The sequence below is a fragment of the Rhipicephalus microplus genome, chromosome 1, assembly GCF_043290135.1.
Source record: "Rhipicephalus microplus isolate Deutch F79 chromosome 1, USDA_Rmic, whole genome shotgun sequence".
NCBI classification, from domain to species: domain Eukaryota; kingdom Metazoa; phylum Arthropoda; class Arachnida; order Ixodida; family Ixodidae; genus Rhipicephalus; species Rhipicephalus microplus.
In genome coordinates this window covers 251,676,507-251,700,425 of record NC_134700.1, presented here as the reverse complement: position 1 = coordinate 251,700,425, position 23,919 = coordinate 251,676,507, and the positions used below count along the sequence as shown (strand labels likewise).

Sequence of the window (23,919 nt, the reverse complement as noted above, 5' to 3'; positions counted from 1 at the left end):
GCGCCCCCTAGAATGTTCAAAACTTTCATGAAAAAGCGACTGTTTGGGTTCAGTTGCTACGGTGAATAGATGTAAATTAAACAAAATGAAATGAGTAATAGAATAAACGGTTACCTTTATGAACATGAACAGTACAACACAATAGCAAGCGGGATGTGCGTTACTGAACTGGCAACGTTGTGCAGTTCTATGTTTTACACCACTAGCCGTGGCGTGTCGCGTCGTACGTCGTAGTTCGTCCAGCAACTTCTTCTAACGTGTTTTGTTCATGCTGTGACACAGTGAACACACTTCTTGCTTGATCCTGTCAGGGACCACAGTGCGTGACGTTGTGACGAGTGATTTCAGACACCTTGTGCACACGCAAGAAAAAACTACGGCCAGACTGGTACGAACGCTTGACTAGCAGCACTGAAATGACGGTATTGTTTAAATGTGCCCATTCGGACAATCGTAATGCCAGGTGATTCTGATGCGGTGCTCAGAACTTCCTGAAAAGTGAGCGTTCTACTGATGAGGTGTCTCAAAGCAGCGCGTTTCGGCTCAAGCACGAACTGGTCAAGCGTGAGATGTTTCCGGAGGTGCGTTGATTTGCTCCGTGTACGTGCATACGCACAAGTGTTTGTACCGTCTGGCATGCACTAGACGCTCATTAGACGCACGTCTGGCGTTTCAATAAAAACTAACAAATAAACTCGCTCCACAGATCTACGTCGACGCACGTCGACGGAGTTGCACGAAAGCATTCGCGCGAAATGTTTTATAGCTACACTTCGGTGTGCTACACTCCGGTGTGTTTCATCTCGGAAAGCACGAGGCAAGTTGAAAAGAGCGAAATCGTTTTCTGTTTTTTTACGGCAACGCAGCATTGTTGCAAAACGCGGATGTTGCATTGAACGAGCAACGCGAAGCAATCTTGGTCGACTTGCCACATACTGAAACACACCTACAATTTCGTCTTCGGTCACGGCGAGAATCCGGCTGGAGCCACATGCGCATGCGTACTCGTTTTGAACCTTTTGCATAACAATAAATATCTCCACCAGCCATTTGCACGATCACGTGCAATGAATGCGCTAATTACAGACGCGGATAGCAGAGAAAAAGAGGGGTAACTGAGAGAGTGAGGAGGACGGCTCGAGAAGAATGAGTCACGCTACCTTGGAAACTTGTTTCATCTAGGGACCTTACGGAACCTGCGAATAGCACTCAACAGGCCATGACAAGGTTTGCACTGCTCAAAACCTGGTTAAAGTGAGCGAACAAGGCTTGAAGGGCCATTCACCAGGCCCCATACGAAATTTTAGTTAGACAGTGGAAGTTGTTGGGTGTCCGATGAGGAACATTTTGCCAGGAAAACTTTTGACTCGGTTCATCACGAGCGGAGAAAACGAGTTTTTTGAAGCGGCGCGAAACGAGGACAAGAGGAGGCGAGCTCGAAACCCTTGCCGCTCCTCCGCGTAGCCTTCGCAAGCCAAAACTTTTAGATGCGGAGCATCTTAGACAGCGCTCGCCCAGCCCCTCGATCAGAGCATCATCCACTCTGTCAAGCAAATTTACTGCAAAAAGCTGTTGCGGAGGATGTTGGTTGCGGAGGACTATCGAGCGTAGCAATCTCTCCTCATCTCTCTTCCATTGCACCTTTCCTTTACAAAGGAAAAATAAAGTTTATACCTACCTACCCTACTCGCGCCTTGTAGTGCGCCGTCCGCGCCGTCCGCACCGCTTCTCGAACATTCGACAGCTGACGCGCGCGCATGCGCCGTCGCGCCGTCGCCCACTCATCCACCATCTGTGCATCCCTTCCTCCTCTACACACCGCGCGCGCTTCACTCCTCCACCATCTGTGCACCCTTCCTCCTCTACACACCGCGTTCGACATCTACAATTCTCCTGATTCTCCAGTGGACGCGCATGTGGCGTCGCGCTTCGAGAACATTCAACAGCTGACAGTGCATGCGCCGTCGTGCTGTATATATACTCAAGGTCGGCGCTCGCTCGCTCAGTTGCCGCTCGTCGGTTGGTTTGTACGGCGCGTCGACGTCCAAGGTCGCGGTGAAATGAATTCCAACGAATCCACAAACACAATGATCGACGTCCCTTCGACCAGCGCCGCCCTTTCGCATACGTGTGTACGTGTTCACTCATTTAACACCCCCTCCTACAACCACGTTAACCAATTTAGCCATCGACCCAAGTAAGTCGCAATTTAACACCCCATTTCACAACCACGTTAACCAATTTAGCCATCGACCCAAGTAAGTCGCACTTTAACACCCCGTTAACCAATTATATGGTCCGCATCCTCTTCAGTGTTCCCCCGAGGGAAGCTGCGGGCAATTTTTTCCCCACCGCGGGGACACGAACGCATGCGAAATGCCGACACATTAGCCCCGCTTCTCATTGCGATTCACGGGAGAGAGAGAGAGAAGGAATGTAGGAAAGGTAGGGAGGTTAACTAGAGTATGCGTCCAGTTTGCTACCCTACACATAGGGAGAGGGAGGGGGGAGTAAAAGAGAGAGATAAAAATGAAAAAAAGACGCTCACATTAACTTATTGCGTCTCATTATTTATCTAGAGCTTTATTAATTTCTTCAAGCAACAATTTACATAAACTACGCATGCCGTGTTGAATAATTTTCGCCATGTCACGTGCCGATGTGTAACGTCAGAACAGAGTCGTCTACGTAGAGGACGAACGTCACTGCATTGCCGTGTACGGAGGGCCGTTCATACGCGCACGTCATGCACTCATTCTCTTGGCGCGCGCCGGCAGAAGGGAGGGGGAGCAGCGTTGATCTTGATATTTGACTCGTTTCGCAGCATGCAGCGTTGCAAATTTTGGCAGACGTGATCATAAACGCCTCGTCTACGCATTGCACTTGTCAGCTCAAAATTGTCAAACACGGTCAGTGGCCCTTCAAAATAATACAATTCACAGAAATATCCACGAATTAATTGCATTGATGAGCTTGAAATTGTTGAAACGTTTCAGAATTATGGTGCCGACTTTGGCAGGGTTCAGGAGAAAGCGGTTACCGCCTCGACAAACGAGGCGATTGCGCTTCCTCGTGAACCGCCTCGCATCGACGCGTCGCTACGTGACAAGATCTGATGTAGGAAACAACCTGACGCCACACGCTACAGAGACGACGCGTATATTTACGCTGCCATGACAAGCAGGAACTCGATAAAGTGCCGCAAAAAGCAGCGCACATGTCGCACGCCGAGTTGGTGAAGCTGCCCACTGTAAAGGTTGACGAAGGAAGTTGCAGGTGATGATGGCAACCCACCGCTGCCATCAGTTGTTACGGGTCGCGGAAGGAAGGACGCTGGAGGATACGGAAACAAAACAAGATTTATGATACTATTTACACATATTTACGGAAAAGAAGGGTTAGTGGTTTCACAAACCACGAGCGTGGTGGTTGAACGTTACATAGTTCAGAGCGACGTCCAGCACTCTGCCGCGTCGTTTTATGCCCTGTCGGGCTCCTCTCCGAGTCGAACACCAATCACGCACACACAGGTGAGGGGGGGGGGGCGAGCATGCAAGGTCCACGTGAACACTGCACTGTGGTGGCGCCAGCAGGGCTCTTCCTCGTCGTGTGTGTGCCGTTAGTCGAGAGTTCCCACGATCCTGGCCGCATACTTCAAAGGGTCCACCGCACAGCTCGCCCAATTAGCGGGGCGATCTGCGGTGTCCGTCGCGGTCTCTTTCAGGAAGACGCCGTCCCTGTTGCCCTCTTTTGACGTGGCGTCGCGGCGACACGACGTCTCCTCCTCCGGCCAGCAGGGACAATGCCTGGCGGGCATAGGCAGTCGGCCGGTCGGCTACTTGACTGAGGATTAAAGAAGCGCCGCTCCACCGTCAGCTCTGTCGCCGGTCACGCCAGCCCCGATGAGTCGCCGAGTCCATTAGTCACCGCTTCTGCTTGAAGGGACGACAAAAGGGTCCGCACTTGAAGGACGGGCACTCGCCTTTGCTTGCTCTTTGGTCTGGATAATAGCTCAAATCTTAGACAGCGTCTGTCAGACTGGGTGCCGAAGGGATTAAGAGCCTCTCCAGTGGAGAGGGTCGCCGAGTAGCGAGAGCATGCGACGGACGCGAATCACATCGGCTCCGGCTCAGGTTCAATTTCAAAAAGAATTTCTTCCTGGCGACCTGTTGCAACGATAGGAACTTGTTCCTAGCATCACCACTGTCAAGCCTATACCGGACTTCAACCTGTGAGTGCGCTTTTAAACGTTTTAACGCTTTCGAAAGTTCTTGAAGAGGTCCACCTCGCTAACCCTAACAAGCCGGAGACGCGGCTTGGACAGAACGCCGCCCCGCTCTACAGCGGATGGCGAGCGTCTCTGGGAGCGTCGCAGCCGACGAGAAGCACTCATTGCCCTCTCGCTCCACGGACCACATGATGGATACGCAGACCAGTCAAGACGCCGATACGCAGGTGAGCGATGAGCACAACGCAAATCCATGGATCACTGTTACCAAGAGAGCGAACAAACGCCGACAGCTGCAACCCCATACCGTACCGACTCAACAGCTGCCCAGCACGCCGTCTGAGCCCGCTCAACGCCAGAGCCGGCCTAAGACGCGTCTACCAAGACTCCCACCACTCCCTGCCGAGGACTACAAGCTAGCAATCCGTCCCCATGGTGGATTAAATCTCAGCAAGGTTAGCCCCAAGACATTACTTCTCGCCGTAGTTCATGCCGCAAATATACGCAGTGAGAAGCCTGATATCAAGCTTCGAGTTGACGAAAATCAAAATGTGCTAACAATAAGCACCTCATCTGAACACATCGCCATGGCACTTGGACAAATCACCAAAATTACAGTGCACGCAGCAACCTACGACATCACCTCTTATGGTATTGCGCCTGATAATTCGTGCAAAGGGGTGGTCAACGGAATAGGCTATGAAATCACACCAGACGACTTCCTGACAGAAGTTGAAGTACCGGGCTACGAGGTCCTTACGTGCAGACGCCTCGGCAACTCCGGAGCAATGGTGCTCACATTTTGTGGCAAGCGAGTCCCTTTCTTCGTGAACGCGTACGGACAAGCTCTCCGCTGCTACCTCTACAAACGGACTATTCCCCACTGTAGAAAGTGCAACAAAACTGGACACCGCGAGGATGTGTGCCCACAGCCTCCTGACACACCAAAATGTCGAGTGTGCGGGGATTCACTATCACCCAACAACCACGAGTGCCGCCCTTCTTGCATGCTTTGTGGTGGCGACCACCCGACGGCTGCCAAACCATGCCCAAAGCGGTTTTTGCCACCTGTCGACCGACGCAAACCACCCCGGTCAGCTACTCCCACCAAGAAGGCCCAGTCACCATCTCCCAGCCCCGGACGGCAGAGCAGTGCGTCCGGGAGTGCAGCCAGGCGAAGGAGCCATTCCAGGGATAAGTCGGGGCCCAAGCGAGGAAACTCGTCATTGCGGAGTGGTTTCGCTGGCCAGCCGGGATCTCAAGGCTGGCACACGGACGGGACAACGCATCATCATGGCCAGCAAAGCGGTTCCCACAAGAAAGCACAAACGGTAAGCTGGGCAGGGCCGTTCCCTCCTCTCCCTCCCTCTCCACACCAGTCCCACTCCCTCACACAAACATCAACGCAGGAAAGAACACCACAACCAACGCCACCTAGACTACCACAACCCATGTCAGTAGACACTCAGCTTCACCCTGACATGTCGTCAACTACGGCACGATCCGACTATTGCACACGAGAGGCGTTGAACGAAATGGCTACTTCTTTAAGGAACGAATTCGCAACTGGATGCAGGTAGAAATGCAGAAAATGAAGGATAGCATTATGGCTGAACTAACAGCTCCACTCCAACAATTGATCCAGCAGGCCCTGCAACCTGCTGTCCAGCAGATTGTAACGGATGTTAAACAGCAGATATCGGCTGCACTTGGCCAACTTGGTATTTCGCCATCTGCACCAAAACGCACCACGTCTCCGACACGTGAAACCCAGCGACCGCATCCTTACATACGCCCCTCCCGTTTCCTATCACCGTCCCGAAAAACCATCCCAACAGCCGCAGCTGCTGCAGTCCCACTTCCCACCACCCTCCACCAAGATTTAGCACAGTCCGAAATGCCTCCGTGTACTACCGAGGCCCCGCTATTGCATGATCATGGCGAGAAACCATAGGTCAACGCGTGACACCCCTCAACTCTTACGTGTGTGGCAGTGGAATTGCAGGGGGTATCGTAGGAAACGCGGAGCTCTAATGCAATTCATTGTGACTCAGCAGATAACTCCCGATGTCATAGCGTTACAAGAAGTACAATGTACCCCTACGCTTCCGGGTTACACCACATACACGGACGTAACGAACAATACACCACATCGCACAGCTACATTAGTTTCTAAGCATGTCACTGTCATAGAACACACCCTTCAAAGCACCTCCATCTCACACGTACTTCTCGAATTAGTCCCGTGCTCTCGTTCCAGTAGCAGCCTGTACGTGCTTAACGTTTACAGTGCACCTAACGCCAGGAACGATGACTTCGGTAATCTATTCGCACAAATCTGCAAGTTGGGTAAACAAATAGTTATTGTAGGAGATTTCAATGCCCCCCATCCGGCTTGGGGCTACGCTACAGAAACGCCTAAAGGCCGACGACTCGCACAGGTACTCGCGATTCATCGCATGACCCTGCTGACAGAACCTGATCAACCCACTCGCCTAGGTAATAGTGTGAGCAGGGACACATGCCCCGACCTCACGATAGTCAAGGGCGTTAGTCACCATTCCTGGTGCAACCTCATGGTGAATCTAGGCAGTGATCACCATATACTAACTACAGAGCTCCAAGTAGCAGCCACGCGTGCCCCAGAGCGCATAATAAAACTAACGAATTGGGAATCATTTAGGCGTAATCGTACAACTACCCATCAGGACTCTCCTTCCCTAGAGGCTTGGATATCACAACTTCACTCCGATTTTCAAAGAGCTACCAAACTCATCGCTGCGACGACAGAAACGCCGGATGTGGACCGGCATCTGCTACATCTCTGGGATGCCCACAGAGGCTTGACACGGCGGTGGCGGCGAAAGAAACATAACCGAAAACTTCGTCTCCGAATCGCCAAACTAGCTACTGAGGCACAGGACTATGCGAACATCCTCACTAGCAACAATTGGCATAACTTCTGTGATCGACTCAACGGCTCACTAAGTACACCTCGAACGTGGCGTATACTCCGTGCTCTTTTAAATCCCACGCAGACAAAATCACACACTGCTAACGCAATTCGCACCATTCTCCACAAATCAGGGCTCCGCGATAACACTCTGCTGCACACCTTAAAGCAACACTATGTATCCACGGGCCCCCGTCTCGCCTACCGTGATTATCCACACGTACACGATACGCCTCTAGATGAGGACATTACAGAAGCAGAGGTTAGGGCAGCTTTGCAAAGCATTAAGCGCAACACAGCACCCGGTACAGACGGGATTACGTACACACTTCTGCGTAATTTAGATGACCAGTCCATCGAATATTTAACCGCTTTTTACAACGAACATTGGAAAAACGGCACGCTACCACAGGAGTGGCGACACGCAGAAATCATACTTATTCCAAAGCCTGGCAAGCCGCTATCCCTCCAGAGTCTTCGCCCTATATCCTTAACTTCATGTGTAGCTAAACTCTTTGAACGCGTTGTTCTCTCTCGACTACAACCATTTCTCGAAGACAATCACTTTTTTCCTGATACACTATTCGGCTACCGTCCTGGTATCTCTACACAGGACGTATTATTACAGCTTAAGGAGGACGTGTTGGATAGCCCCACTTCAAACCAGGTCCGAGCTATTCTGGTCCTGGATCTGAAGGGTGCTTTTGACAACGTCTCCCACGACCTTATTCTTGACAATCTCGCTTCATCTCAGTGTGGCTCACGTATCAACAATTACGTCAGGTCCTTTCTTTCTGACCGCACGGCCACTATTAGGATTGGAGACCTCCGTTCGGACGTCATTCGTCTCGCAGGCAGAGGAACACCACAGGGCTCGGTTCTCTCGCCCACTTTGTTCAACGTGGCTATGGCTAAACTCCCTTCCCAATTACAACAGGTTCCCAACATCCAGCATGCCATCTATGCAGATGACATTACAATTTGGGCGACCAAAGGATCAGACGGAACCATTCAGGACGCCCTACATGAAGCTGTGTCTGTGGTACAAGACTATGCTGCTGCCGGCAGCCTTACGTGCTCAGTGGATAAGTCGGAGTTGTTATTAGTATACAAGCGGCGCCGCAAAACCGCTGATTCTCCTGACATTTCGCTGTTTCTTGATGGCCATCCTATCCCTCTGGGACCACGAATTCGCATTTTAGGCCTCTACCTTCAGTCCGACGGCAAGGCCTCGTACACTACACACCTTCTGGCTCAGCAGATAACTCAAATTACACACATGATCCAACGCATCACCAATCGCAGGAGAGGCCTCTGTGAGAAGGATGTCCTCCGCTTAGTACAAGCACTCATAGTTAGTCGGCTCACCTATCATCTTCCCTTTCACAATCTCACTCTAGCTCAAATAAAAAAGATGGACATCCTTCTACGGACAGCTGTGAAGGCGGCTATCGGCTTGCCTCCACACGCATCTACACAACGCCTCCTTCAATTAGGAGTCCACAACACCATAACCGAACTCATCGAGGCCCAGCACAACAGTCAGCTCCAACGGCTCAGGCAGACCCGTCAGGGCTGCGCCATCCTGTCTCGTCTTGGCTACCCGATTCCTCAAAAACCCGCACAAGTACCGCGATATAAACTTGCTTCTACTGTCCGCGCACTCATCAAAGTGCCTCCGATTCCACGCAATATGAATCCATCCCGCCACGCCGGTCGTCGACGTGCCCGAGTTCAGGCTATGACACGCGTCTTTGGTGATGGTACATCAGACTTACAAGTACTTTACACTGATGCAGCACGCTACCCAGAGAAGTCAGCCATGTGTTTAGCCGTGACAGATGACACAGACGCCCTTGTGGCGTCTGCCACACTTCGCACTACATACAGTGGTCTGGCAGAGGAGGGAGCTCTCGCTCTGGCAATTGTTTACGCTACGACACTGTCACATGACTCCCCTGTCACTATTGTAACAGATTCACAAGCTGCTTGCCGTGCTTTCGCTCAAGGACTTGTGGCTGCACATACACACAACATCCTCTCTTCTGTCTCACCGTCCGCATTACGTCCTGTGCGTATCGTCTGGACTCCTGGACACGCCTCTCTCCATGGTAATGAACGCGTTCATGCGGTTGCCCGAGAGCTGACCGGCCGGGCTCCATTGGAAGAGCTGTCCAATCCAGACGACGCATCGACAGAACCACTAAACTACAACGCTACGCTGCAGTACTATCGACAGAGCCGTTATACGTATCCTCCCACTCATTCTTCACTTAACAGAGCAGATGCTGTCGCTTGGCGGCAACTACAGACCAATTCATTTCCTTGCCTTTATATGCTAAATCGCTTTCATCCGACTCTCTACCCCTCCTACTGCCCCTTCTGTGGATCCGTACTGACGGTGTACCACTCCACGTGGGAATGCTCTGCCCCACAGGGCGTGCCTCCCATTCCCAATCCCACCCCTTCCTCTTGGGAGTCTGCACTGCTCAGCTTACGCCGGCAGGAACAGCAGCAGCTGGTCCAGCGGGCTCGCAGGGTCGCGCAAGGCAATGGAGCCCTGGACTGAGGGCCCCACCCAAAGAAGGCTCAGTGTGCATTTGTTATTAATAAATGTTTATTCTCTCTCTCTCTCCAGTGGACCGGCTTACGCCCCATGGCGTCTGCCCAGATGAATTTCCAGGCCAAACTTAACACCACCAAGATGCGCGTGCCGAGGTATACCTTACATGCTTACCTAAAACATTGGCGACATTAACTCTTTAGTAAACGAAGCAGCGAGAACTCTGGGAACGGTAATTACTTGCTGCCTGTGGGACGAACTTCCTCGGGTTTCACAGTTGCGGAGGTACCATGCGTGTCTTTTTGTTCTTTATTTTTTGAGGGGGGGGGGGAATGACAGTCGTAGAGCTGAGTATACAAAAAAAAACTACGTTATTGCCTGGTCATCATTACTAGTACGTTCTACTTTATAATTTGACACAGGTTACTCTGTTACGCTCTGAAGAACGGAGATAGCGTCAAAGCAGTGAAGAGGAAACTTGGGACAGGCAGATATTGGATGTATGCACTAAGGGACAAAGAACGCAAAATAACTATCAATATGGGTAGGATAGTTAAAATAGCGGAGGAGTTTTACAGAAATCTGTACAGTAGCCGGGACAACCCCGACCTTAATACTATGGAACTAGCAGTAACCCAGATGACACCCCACCAGTAATGATAGAAGAAGTCAGAAAAGCCTTGGAGAGCATGCGAAGAGGCAAAGCTGCTGGTGAGCATCTAGTAACATCAGATCTGCTGAAAGATGGAGGAGAGATTGTGTTTGAAAAACTATCCACCCTGTTTACAAGGAGTCTACTGATGAGAAGAGCACCAGAATCTTGAAAGAATGCTAAAATCATATTAATACATAATAAAGGTGATGACAAGGACTTGAAGAATTACATGCCGATCAGCTTGCTCTCCGTCCTCTCCGTCGTATACAAGCTATTTACAAAGGTAATTGCTAACAGAATTAAGACAACATCAGATTTCAATCAACCAAAGAAACAACAAGCAGGATTTCGAACAGGCTACTCAACAATCGACCACATTCATACCATCAATCAGGTATTAGAGACATGCTCAGAATACAGCCGACCACGATAGCCTTCATAGGTTACGAGAAGGAGCTTGATTCAGTAGAAATATAAGCAGTCATGCAGACACTGCAGAATCAGGGCGTCAACGAAGCATATATAAACAACATGAAAGAAATCTACAGGGGATCAACTGCTACCATAGTGCTTCATAAAGAAAGCAACAGAATACCAATCAAGGAGGGTGTAAAGCAGGGGGACACGATCTCCCCAATGCGGTTTACTGCGTGCTTACAGGATGTTTGCATAGGCCTAGAATGGGAATAGTTTGGCATAAGAGTTAATGGAGAGTACCTTAGTGACCTGCGTTTCGCCGATGACATTGCATTGCTGAGTAACTCAGGTCCGGGACAAATTGCAACTCATGATTACGGAGATAGACAAGGAGAGCAAAAAGGTAGGTCTTAAAATAATCTGCAGAAAACAAAAGAAATGTAAAACAACCTCGGAAGAGAACAGCGCTTCGAGATAGGTAGTAGTGCACTAGAAGTTGTAAAAGACTATGTCTATTTAGGACAGGTAATAACCGCGGAGCCGAACCACGATATTGGCGTAACCAGAAGAATAAGAATGGTGTAAAAGGCCTTCGGCAAGCACTCTCAAATCTTGACAGGTAGATTGCCACTATCCCTCAAGAGGAACGTATATCACATCTGCATCTTGTTGGTACTTAGCTACAGAGCAGAAACTTGGAGACTCACCAAGAGGGTTCAGCTTAGATTGAAGACAACGCATCGAGCGACGGAAAGAAAAATGGTAGGTGTAACCTTAAGAGACAAGAAGAGAGCAGGGTGGATTAGGGAACAAACGGGGGTTCAGGATATCATAGCTGAAATCAAGAAGAAATGGACATGGGCCGGGCATGTAGCGCGTAGACAAGATAACCACTGGTCATTAAGGGTAAGTAACTGCATTGCCATAAAAGGCATGTGGGTTAGGGGGAGACAGAAAGGTAGATGGGCAGATGAGATTAAGAAGTTTGTGGGTGTAAAATGGCAGCAGCAAGCACAGGACCAAGCTGATTGGCGAAACATGGGAGAGGCCTTTGTCCTGCAGTGGACGTAGTCAGGCTGATGATGATGATGGCAATGATGATGATGATGATGATGACGACGACGACGACGACGACGACGACGATGACGATGACTTTTATGGACAGGGTCCGTCTTTCGCAAATATTTGTTACGATAGAATTCTTCCAATTACACGTTGCAGCCGTATCTGACACCACGAGAGTATTGTTGCGTAGAGTATGTTTATCAGCTCGCGACTGCTTCTGCGCAGAGCTGATAAGACGAGCGGACGAGACGACGGTGAGTTAAACAAGGTTTATGTACAGCATATATACAGAGGCGTTACAATTTCGGCACTGGGGCCGACAGAGACTCGAAGAGCCGAGCTCTCCTCTCTAACACATAGGTCAGCCTTTCGCCTAAGACCGCTGATCGCGACACGCCGCAGGGCTTCTTTTATTTGCACCGGGTCCAACCAAAATGTCCAATCAGAAGCGCCCTGGCCGTCAAGGCAGATTCCGCCAATGGGGGCCGCCGCGCCATGCGTCAGACCACCAGACACGCGGCCGCCGGCTCGCTGTCACGTGCGCCGCTGACTCACTGCACCTGGGCCAGAGGGGCGCCGCGCGTGTTCACGCCGTCGAGGTGATCGCGCCAGGCGGACTGGCCTTGACCCAGATTGCCTTTTCCAGAGGCACGGACGTTTGACGAGGACTCGCTGGCATAACAGCACCCCCGCCGCCAGACAATGCACCGGAAAGACGAGCTGCTTCCACGGGGCTCGGATGTCAGGTGCGCTCGTTCGCCAGGTCCCTCTAGGTTCACCTCCAGGGCCATGTGGAGAATACAGCTCCAAACTGTTCCGGGAACACATCCCATTTTTGACGACGGATCCCAGCTCCACGGGCTTGTCGCCACAACTTGTCGACCAGCTTCACTCGTCTCTTCTGACCATCTTCGGTTTCAGCACTTGTCGATGGTTCTGCAACTTGCTAAGAACGGTTCGACAACAGACAACACACGACACAAGCAAGTGCCCTCGGTCACCCGACAGAACACCAGACAAAGTATAGTACAACATATACCTATCTACGTGTTTATCGGAATTTTGTTCCCTCTACATCAAGAGGCACATGTGGGACACAAGACTCTTAAAGTAAGAACTTGAATTTTTCACAATTACAACAACGCAACGAATTAGAATACCACATAAAGTTGGCCCCTTGAGAGCACTCTGAACGAGAGCGCTCGGCCCAGGTCGTGATGAGGTCAAAATTTTGCCCCGAATCGCCAGCGAGAAACCGAAAGGTTGAGAAGGTACTAACTAAACGCACGGCTCAATGCGTCGGCATTAGCGTTTAGCCTTCCTTTTTTGTAGCGAACGTCAAAGTTGTGCTGTTGGAGTATCATGCTCCACCTCAGTAACCGGCCACTTTTAGGCGACATGTTATTTAACCAGGTTAGAGGACAGTGGTCCGTTTCAACCACAAACCTCGAACCGGAGACATAACAAGCTAGCTTTTGAACGGCCCACACGAGGCAAGCGCATTCCTTTTCAGAGGTACTGTACGCCTCTTCCCTGCCGCTGAGTTTTCGACTTAAATACAAAACTGGCCTTTCGTTACCAGCACTGTCCTCCTGGCACAATACAGCTCCCATGCCGCGATCACTCGCGTCGCATTGAATCACAAATCTCTTAGAGAAATCGGGTGCCATGAGAACAGGCTTTTCGCTTAGGGCCTGTTTTAGCTGGCAAAACGCAGTCTCCTTTTCCGAGTCCCATACTACTTTAACCGGCTCGGACTTTCGAAGCGCGTCAGTGAGGGGGCTGGCAATGCTAGAGTAATTTTGCACGTAATGCTGATAGTATCCAGCCAAGCCCAAGAATGCCCTTATCTCTGATGTTGTGGTTGGTCGTGGATAGTTCACGACAGCGGCTACCTTAATTTCTGAAGGTCTACGCCGGCCACGCCCCACAACGTGCCCCAGGTAAGACACCTCGCCACACCCTAGGTGACATTTAGTAGGTTTGACGGTAAGGCCAGCCTTTCTCAACCTGTTCAGCACGACGCGTAGATGCTCGACATGTTCTTCCCAGTTGTTGGAGAAGATGGCGACATCGTCAATATACGGCAGAGCGAACTCGGAGAGGCCTTTAAGAACGCGGTCCATTAAGCCTGAAAAACAAAAGGGTGCATTTTTCAATCCAAAGCTCAGCTTAAGTGGGCGATACGTTCCAAATGGAGAAACAAATGTGGCATAGCGGCTGGCACGCTCTGTAAGGGGGACTTGCCAATACCCTCGCACGAGGTCTAACGTGGAAATATAGCTGGACTGTGACACAGTTTCCACCCTCTCCTCTAGGTTGGGTATCGGGTAAGTTTGGTCTCGAGTTATTGCGTTAAGACGCCGGTAATCGATGCATGGCCTCGGATCTTTTCCTGGCACCTGAACCAATATTAGAGGGGATGTATAGTCACTCTCGCCCGGTACTATGACTCCCAACTCCAGCATTTTATCGATCTCCTCTTTCATGATCTGCTTTTGCACGGGGGAACAACGATACGGCTTGCTACGAATTGGCTCCTCACAAGTTAGCTCGATATCGTGCTCGATCACCGTCGTGTTTCCGGGACGGTCCGAAAACACGTCTTGAAACTCGGAAACAATCCTTCTCAGGTCCTCCTTCTGGACTTCACTTAACCTAGGCTCTAGGTTCAACTGCTCCAAGATTACCTCCGATCCCCCTTCAATTACATCACTAGAATTGAAAATTTCTTCTCCCTCTTCCTCTGCAGCATTCAACAGGAGATTTACGACCGCTTGACGTTGAACGTATGGTTTCATCAAGTTACTGTGGTAAATTTTGTTCGGCCGCCTTCCTAATTTCACTTCATAATTGGTATCAGAAAGCTTCGATATTACTTTGGCAGGCCCTTCCCAATGAACCTCAAGCTTGTTCTTTTTGGACGGCCGCAGCAGCATTACTTGACTACCAACTTCAAATGTGCGCTTCTTCGCCGATTTGTCGTAGTACTCCTTCGACAATACTTGTGCAGCCTTCATGTGGCTTTCCACAAGATCTTTCGTTTTTCCAAGCCTCTGAAGGAGGTCTAGAACATACGCAACTACATTAGGGTCCTCATCGAATCCCTCCCAGGACTCGCGTAGCATTTGCAATGGTGTTCTCAAACTCCTGCCATACACAAGTTCTGCAGGGCTAAAACCAGTGCTCTCATGAGGAGCTGATCTTAGAGCGAACATAGCGGGAGGAATACACGCTTCCCAGTCGCATTTGTGCTCATAGCAGAGAGCTCTCAGTATCCGTTTCAGAACGGAATGCATACGCTCTACCGGGTTAGATTGCGGGTGATGGATCGAGCTGTGCACTACTTTTATTCCACATTTATCCATAAAGGTAGAGGTAAGGCAGCTGGTGAAGACACTACCATTGTCGCATTGGATTTCAGAAGGAAATCCGACGCGTGCAAAAATAGATAGCAGCGCATCCACGACATGAGGGGAATTGAGCTCCTTAAGGGGTATCGCTTCCGGAAATTTTGTGGCTACACAGAGAGCCGTCAGGATGTACCGACAACCTTGCCTTGACTCTGGCAATGGCCCGACTATATCAATTACTAGGCGCCGAAAAGGTTCTGTGATAATCGGCACAAGCTTCATGGGTGCCTTCCACTTGTCCGTGGATTTCCCAGCTCTCTGACAAGTGTCGCATGAGCGCACAAAGTCTTCGATATCCTTCCAGCATTTCGGCCAATAAAACTGAAGGGAAACTCTAGCCTTGCTCTTTTTTATGCCGAGATGCCCTGCCCATGCGTTTTCATGCGCCAGTTCCAATAGTTGGCGACGATACTTTTGTGGCACTAAGAGCTGCTCATACTTGCGACCTTGCGCATTTGTGTAGCTCCGATACAAAAGCCCCGCTTTCTCAAAAAAAGAAACATTCTTTTTCTTTTTTTCTAAGTTTACGCTTTCCATTAGCGCTTTAATCGAGAGGTCCTCACGCTGCTCTCGAATGAACGTTTCTCGATCAACCCTCGACAGCTCACTCCAACTTTCCGCTACAGGCGAGAGCGTTGCAGCCCTCTCCCTCTGATCCAATGGCGCCATGTCGTCTCCCCTTTCCACGGGAACCGCGCTGGTCGGTCCGGCGACGGGCCGCTCACGCGACTGCTCACATGACTCACGCGGAAAGTTTCCTCTCTGAGGTTCCGTCGACCCGCCGACAAGGTCACTTGAGAGTTCACCGCTTTGAACAAGGTCAAGCTCTTGCGAGAGCTTCCGCGCTTGCGATCGCGTGAGGGCCATGTACGCTAAGTTGGGGAAGAACGATTTACCCTGCTCTTTGAGAAGCTGCTCTGAGTTGTTGGAGAAGAGATAAGGAAAACGGTCGGGAAGCGCGGCAGACACAGCCGCTTCGGTGCAAAGCTTACCGAACGGGCCTTCAATGACAACCGTGGCGATAGGTAAGCAAGCACTCTGCTCCTCGGCGACTTGCCTGATCCACGCGCATTCTCCTGTAAAGTCGTCTGGAGACACCAATGAAGGATGGACAACATCCATGGTTGCCGCGGAGTCTCTAAGTGCTCGACACGCTTTCCCATTCACACTAATTTCTTGGATATACGGCTCCAACAACCGCATGTTCTTTTCCGATTCTCTAATTGTTGCAAAAGCAAACTTTTGCTTACAGTTTATCGCGATGTGCCCTTCCTTTTTGCAGTTGTAGCAGATTAGTGGCTTCCGTGATTCAAACGCCCGTGTGGTATCAGTGCGTTGTTTAGAAACCTCACTCGATTTTTCCGCTTCTGTTTTCCCTTCCTCTACAGTGTCCTTCGTAAGAGACGGGTCCTTTTTGAAATTACGGTGCGGAGCGGGTTTCCGTTGATCAGGTTTCTTTGAAAAGCCCTCCTTTCTTTCATCCTTTTCAACGCGCACTGCCCTGCTATGCAACTTTCGGCGAGTATAATACTCCTCAGCTAACTCAGCTGCCTTGTTCAGCTGTACCTCACCAAGTTTGTCCTGCAGCCAAAGTTTGACATCCTCCTCGATGCAGCGGTAGAATTGCTCCAATGCAACGCATTCCACCACTTTATCGCGGTCGTCATAAACACCTTCGCCCTTGAGCCATTCAATCAAATCGGCTTTAAGACGAAACGCGAAGTCAACGTGTGACTCATTCCCCTTTTTAGCATACCGGAACCTTTGCCTGAAAGCCTCAGGTGACAACTTATAACGTCTCAAGAGCACTTCCTTAACCTCGTCATAGCTCTCAAACGCTTCCCTAGACAAGCAAGTTATCGCGTCGGACACTTCGCCGGGAAGAAGAGCTAACAGGTTCTGCGCCCAAAGAGACCGCTCCAAAGCATTTCGCTCACAGACGTGTTCAAACTTGACGAGATACTTCGCCATGTCCTCGCCTACTACGAACGGTGGCAGTTGATCCCGAATTCTAATACTGCTGACCTGAATCGTCGGAGAAGCTGCGCTAGGCGCCTGCGAACACTGTAGGATTGCCAATTCTATTCGTTTCATCTCGAGGCGCTCCTGTCTCTCGGCCTCCTCGCGCTCGCGACGTTCGCGCCTTTCAGCCTCTTCACGTTCGCGAGCTTCGCGCCTTTCTTCACGTTCGCGAGCTTCGCGCCTTTCAGCCTCCTCACGTTCGCGAGCTTCTACTTCTCGCCTTTCAGCCTCCTCACGGCGTGCTTTGATATCCACCCAGGCCTCATCGACTTCCTCAGCCGACACTCCCTCATCCTTCATGATCTCAAGGATCGCTTGCTTTCGTTTCGCACGGCCCAAAGTAATGCCGAGTTCCTCACAAATTTCGATGAGTTCCTTCACTTTAAGGTTCTCCATCGTTCACACTAGCCTCTTGCTGTTTGCCCCTGTTAAGAATCTACTTGCCGTACCCACTATAAGCCTACTAGCAAGACGCGCAAGCAATTTTTCACACTCCCGTGTTTACCCCCTCCGCATTAACTTTGGTTTCAAAGCGCTTCGACTTGGCTTGAAACTATCAAAGCTCACTTCAATGCTTCACACAGCCCTTCTCTAAACTACTACAACCTGAGCTAGAGTAGTCTGGTGAACTGAGGGGAAAACATCAGGCACTCACCGCATCGATGTCGCTGACGCCGGCCGATCCCGCAGCTGCCAACCACTGTTGCGTAGAGTATGTTTATCAGCTCGCGACTGCTTCTGCGCAGAGCTGATAAGACGAGCGGACGAGACGACGGTGAGTTAAACAAGGTTTATGTACAGCATATATACAGAGGCGTTACAATTTCGGCACTGGGGCCGACAGAGACTCGAAGAGCCGAGCTCTCCTCTCTAACACATAGGTCAGCCTTTCGCCTAAGACCGCTGATCGCGACACGCCGCAGGGCTTCTTTTATTTGCACCGGGTCCAACCAAAATGTCCAATCAGAAGCGCCCTGGCCGTCAAGGCAGATTCCGCCAATGGGGGCCGCCGCGCCATGCGTCAGACCACCAGACACGCGGCCGCCGGCTCGCTGTCACGTGCGCCGCTGACTCACTGCACCTGGGCCAGAGGGGCGCCGCGCGTGTTCACGCCGTCGAGGTGATCGCGCCAGGCGGACTGGCCTTGACCCAGATTGCCTTTTCCAGAGGCACGGACGTTTGACGAGGACTCGCTGGCATAACAGTATGATAATAAAGTGTTTGGTGAATTGAATAAAATACTTAGGAATAAAAGGGATATTTCGTTTCATTGTATTTGAGTATTCAGATTGGATCGTGACTACGCATGATATAATATTTGCGAAATATGTGTGCTTCACAAATTGGTCCGGAGGCGAGCGAATTCTTACAACCAAAACGGGAGCCAAGGAGCAGTCGAGTACAAACCTCATTTGCGTAATGGGGATCTTCTAAATATTTCAAAACCAGCTGCTACTCTAGTGTCGTTTGTTAGAAAAGGCGCCTGGCACTCGTAGAAAGGAGCGCATTAATGAATGCGGTCGGTGAATAGAAGATCGCTCTGGCACGAATAGGTTTGTAAGAAGGCCTCCGACACACTGAAGCTCAAGTTTTATCTTTGAATGTTAGCTCAAATGACAACAAAAATTACCATATTTCTCATTAGGATGAAATGATTTGTATTCATTGCACTTATTTCGCGTGTGTATGCAGTATAATGTTGCGTGAAATTGAACTGAACAAAAAAGGAGTCGAGGACGGCCGTCAGCAAAGGTTGATTTAGCTCTCTGAAATATACTTGAAAAACCTTGCCGCGACACCGAAGAGGCGCTTGTTTGCTTTTGCGGGGTATTCCTTATTACTACGTATGCAGCGATTGGAAAACCGAGTGCTCATTTGCAGCGAACTAGGAAAAAAGATATTTCGTTACAGTACGTACTATCACTTACATGACGTGGTGCACAATAAAGGTTTTTTTTTTACTTGCCTGATTGAGAAATACTGTCTCATTCTTGGCCTTCATAAGGCGCAGCTCTGCTTTTGATGTTGTCTAGTCGGTTTTAACCTATAGAAGAAACGTTGGCTCCACCCGCAGACGTCCCTCGCATAAATGCCCCATCCGATCCCCTACGAAAATTCTTATTGAAAAAACAAAAACAAAGAAGTTATTGAGTAATGACAACAGATCGGATAGGAAATACATGACGGTTCACTCTAAGCCAAAAATGGCCGAAATGGGAGCAACAGCTGTTTTTACTCCTTCAGACCGACTGTTACTCTCAGGAAAGACCAAGCGGAACAAGATGGCCGACTTGTTCGAGAATGGGGGAGCAACTGTATTCATCTTAAGTTTGTAAGGGAGCAACGGAAGGAGGAACCGCTGTAAATGCTCTCGTCACGCAACGGTTACTCCCCGGCAGGACACCGCACACAAATATGCATGCCGCCCACATTGATATTCATGGGCCAGATTATTGTTTGTTCTGTGTGCCAAACTTCACCAAACCAAAACAGTGATTTCTTTTAGCATCCGTAGATAATAAGATAGCAGCGCTGGCTGAACACAAAAGGCCTGAGAATACAGTACGGGAAATACCTAACACACGCAGCAGCAGAATGGAGAGTTGGCACGTCAAAGCGGACCGAACGCCGAGACACGTGCAAAACAACGATAAAAAAAGCCTAGACACGCCGTTCGTCCGCGAAGTAAGGGCGTCAAAGTCGATCAAGCACCGAAACACGTGCATAAGGAGCCCCCCCCCCCCCCCCCCGGCCAGATATATTGGAGAAAAAAAAAAAGCGGACCCAGACGCGCTTCTCATCAGCCATACACTTAGTAGCACGCTTCACCGTGTAGTTTGAGGGCAGAATGACAAATCTGCGCCATCTGCGCCCGCACGACAAGTGTGGCGCTAGCGTAGCAAACGATGTAAGTTACAAAGTAATTTTTATTCAGTGTTTATGTTGACTAGCACTGAATAAAAATTATACTCAACTTTTTATGTTTATTTATGGGTTTTAGTGTACCTAGGTTTTTTTTTATAATTGTATTAGGAGAACACACTGAAATCATTGCGCTGACGCCTGTGCTGCCACTGCTCGACGTTTTTTTTTTTTTTTCGGCACAACTAGGTTCGCGTTCGCACTACTCATATTCATTTGGTCTGTAGTCGGCGAGCACATGGACGTGCGGGCTTGTGAGCTATCTTTTGATGGTGTGTGTGTGTCGCAGATTTGCGTTTCTACTTATTCGTGATGAAGGTTAGTGTATATTTATCTTTATGGAGCGCGAAGTAGTTGTGGATTTTGCTGCCGGGTGGAACAAACACATCGTAAACACGTCTTCAGCTATCTGCAAGCCTGTTCGCTCGTCGGACAAAGGACTGTGCATGCATCAGCGTGCAGGTGAGTGGCATTTCCAGCAAGATTTAATGCTCTTACAATACATTGTTGAGTGGTTGCGCTATTGAAAGAGAAATGATTTGCTCTTATTCGCCGTATCCATTGCTTGCCGTATCGGACTAAATTACCTCTATTACCGCCTGCATACCCTCTTGCTTCCCCTGTCACCACTGCAGTGCCAGTGTACTTTTGCAGTTAAAAGTTCATTTCCGCAACACTACCTCGCTTGAAAAAACATTGGGGCGGGGTTGTAGCTGCATTCATACTGGCACTTTTCTACCATTGGCTTTATGTAATGTTAACGGCTGAGTGTTGGGGCCTTGGGCCGCATTTTTTAGAGCTGTAAAGTGTATGTAAATCAGTAAGTGAACAAATCATTGTCGCATCACTTCACTGGCATAGCCAGGCGGTTGCGCACAGAATTTTTTTAGGCCGGGCGTAGGGAGCCCAAATTGACGACCATATTCGCTTGCCCGGCCTATTCAGATAAGCGGACCCCCCCCCCCCCCCTCCCCGCACGCCTAAAAAAAAAAAAAAAATCTGCCCACATCACTGCGTCACTTGCTTCACCTCTGCGCTGAACGTACTATTTTATAAGCGCACCATCAAGCGAGCAGTTTACATATTGACAGAACAATTGGAGGAGGAATGACCCAAATCTTTCAGATTTCTTTAGAGATGCAAAACCTTAGCAAAACTGAATATTGTAAAAGACAATCATAAGTGCTGTATGTTCTCGCTAGCGTTGTCATTATTCTGCATCATGAAATCTTTATGCGCTGTGAAAACTTGGCATGCCGTTGAAGTCACATATCGACGTTAATACCAATCGACGAAAATTTCGACAACCTCAATAACACCGTTTGGGATTTGCCGCATGCACATAATTAGGCTGATTCCTACTTGGCTGTTCTTAACCTGACTTCACTGCTACCAAATGAAACAATATTTGATGCATGTCTTTTACTTTTTTTTCAGGGATATGACACAAATTTGGTTATCCTGCAGATGCTCCCAACGATGCTAAAGTACAGAAAGCAAGTGAATTTTGGTAAGTGCAGACTTTTTGTACTACGTATATGAAAGCATCGCCTTTTAGGGGCAAACTGTGCATGTGTTGGCCAGAGAATAGTTCATCATGCCACATGGTTACACTGGCACTGACAATTCGACATGGCTCCGCTGGCCCGTGTGTGGGCTCACACTGTTACCGTTAAGATAAAATGTTTATGTTTTCATTGCAGGGATTGCTGTTTGTACTAAAAAGCCAACTGCCAAGATTTGTTTACGCTGGTACTCCTAAAAGTATGCTTTCCCTATTTACATGGATTTTGGCTTGCACAAAGCATAACACTTGGGCCTAGATTCACAAAGCTGTCCATGCGCAGGCCTTCATAACAGCGTTTCTTGACTTGCCTTTACCCTGTTTTCTGCAGATGTTTCGAGGGTTTAAAAGTGCCACAGCATGTTGACCTCCCCCACTCTGAAATATTCGCGTTCAAAGTTTCGCAAGAGTGGGCTTAACTTTCTTGTGCACCTTTTTGCTAGTCCAAGATACTGAAGTGTTATGCTCTTACTAGAGGTGGCAGTGTTTCTAATGTTTGTATTTCCATCACATTCACCAAGTATGCGATCTTGGCTTGACTGGTAGCACATCCTCAACAAATGTCTTTGTGGCACATGTAGAAGGCAGTACAAAATAAATAGGCAGACATTCACACCGGGAGCTAACTTCTAATAATGCTTTTTTTTTTTGGAAACCACGGTGTGCTTATTCCAATTTGTCTAACAAGCAGTAACCTGTTTGGCTGTGAACCAACAAGACGTTGAACTAATAGAAGCATCACATCTTGTTGCTCTCAAATATATATGTATTGGCAACCTATCTGTGACACTGTCAAACAAAGAATCAGAATATCTGTGCATGCCTTAAGATATATTGCTTCCTCGACAACCGAGTGAACAAATGCACCCTAGTTTACTAAATTTAAAGCATTTTTTCAAGGTAGCACGGTCTACATTTTTTGTCTATAGTTTTGTCCAGCCGTTTGCATCAGGTACAAAGAAATATACTGAAGATTATCATGTAGCCTCTGCAAATGGTTGCTTTCAAGCAGGCTTTGCCTGCTTGGCTTGTGCCTACAGGTATTGCACAATTCAAGACCCAGCAGCGTATGATAGAACAGTAGAATCGAGAGCATCTATGTGCACGAGCTAAATAAGTATTTTAACATGAGTGGACAGTACGTGTTATTTGCCACACACATGACCACACTTAGAATGCCCATTGGTGAATGGGCTCATAGAAATGTCACTCAGCTGTGTATAGCAAACAAGTTAGCTGAACCTAAGGGTATCTTTAACTGCTACAAATATGCCTTGTTGAGGTGCTGCACATTTTCTTCCAGAATATTGCTGTCTGAGACATCATGTGAAGAGCGTCTACCACATCAGCATTTATATGGCTTGCCAAGTAACGTTTGGCCGAACCCTCCTTTTTTTCACATTTCGTTTTGCAGTAGACATCCTAGAATGTAAGCGCTGCTGCAGTGTGTGTGACTCATTGTTATGAATTGATTCTGGCATGTTTAACCTCACACTTCTATTTTTTTTCTTGCAGCAATGAGATGCTTCACATATGCCTGCGGTGACGTTCTGTTGCACTAGCCTGATGGAAACACCAGCTGCGAAACTTGAGTTCTTCAGAATTGGAGAAGTTGCCCTTCTCTCACCAATGATGACGCAGACTGCCCTATGCTAGAAATTCAAGATTGTTTTTCCACGGATGACGCAGAAAACCTTTGATGTATTATGGTGTTTGTTTAGTGCTGGCTGTGGTGTGGCGAAGTCTACTTTTACGTGTGGTCACACGTCGCCTCATAAAAAGAACAATAAAGCATTTATTTTTCTTTCAATATTGTCCACTTTTTGTGTTAGAAGCACCCAAGCAGTGCTCTTCCAAGGAGCTCTCGCCATGTGTTAAGCGTGTGACAAGCATACTCGAGATAAATACTCATTTCCCCAAGGAGTAACTGGAAGCATGTGCAGTTGGTTTTCAGAGAGTAACTGCGAACACGTGGGAGGAACGGTAAAGAGTAACTGTTGCTCTTAGAAGAGCAACTGGTGGGAGTAATGGTTGGTAGGCAGGGAGCAACTGGTGGGAGTAACTGTTGGTCTGCAGGGAGGAACTGGAGGGAGTAACTGTTCATCCCCCGAAGGAGG

General features: G+C 49.1%; 1 protein-coding gene and 1 long non-coding RNA gene across 3 annotated transcripts in view; one reads left to right on the top strand and one right to left on the bottom strand.

Annotated features, from left to right (window-relative positions):
• The window catches only part of LOC119186389 (high affinity cAMP-specific and IBMX-insensitive 3',5'-cyclic phosphodiesterase 8B), a 320,801-nt gene that overhangs the window by 105,875 nt on the left and 191,007 nt on the right, over positions 1-23,919 (bottom strand). The window lies entirely within an intron of this gene.
• On the top strand, positions 20,518-22,928 carry LOC142814436 (uncharacterized). Its single transcript, XR_012894931.1, has 3 exons — positions 20,518-20,700; positions 21,676-21,748; positions 21,942-22,928. It is a non-coding gene; the product is annotated as an uncharacterized LOC142814436 (long non-coding RNA).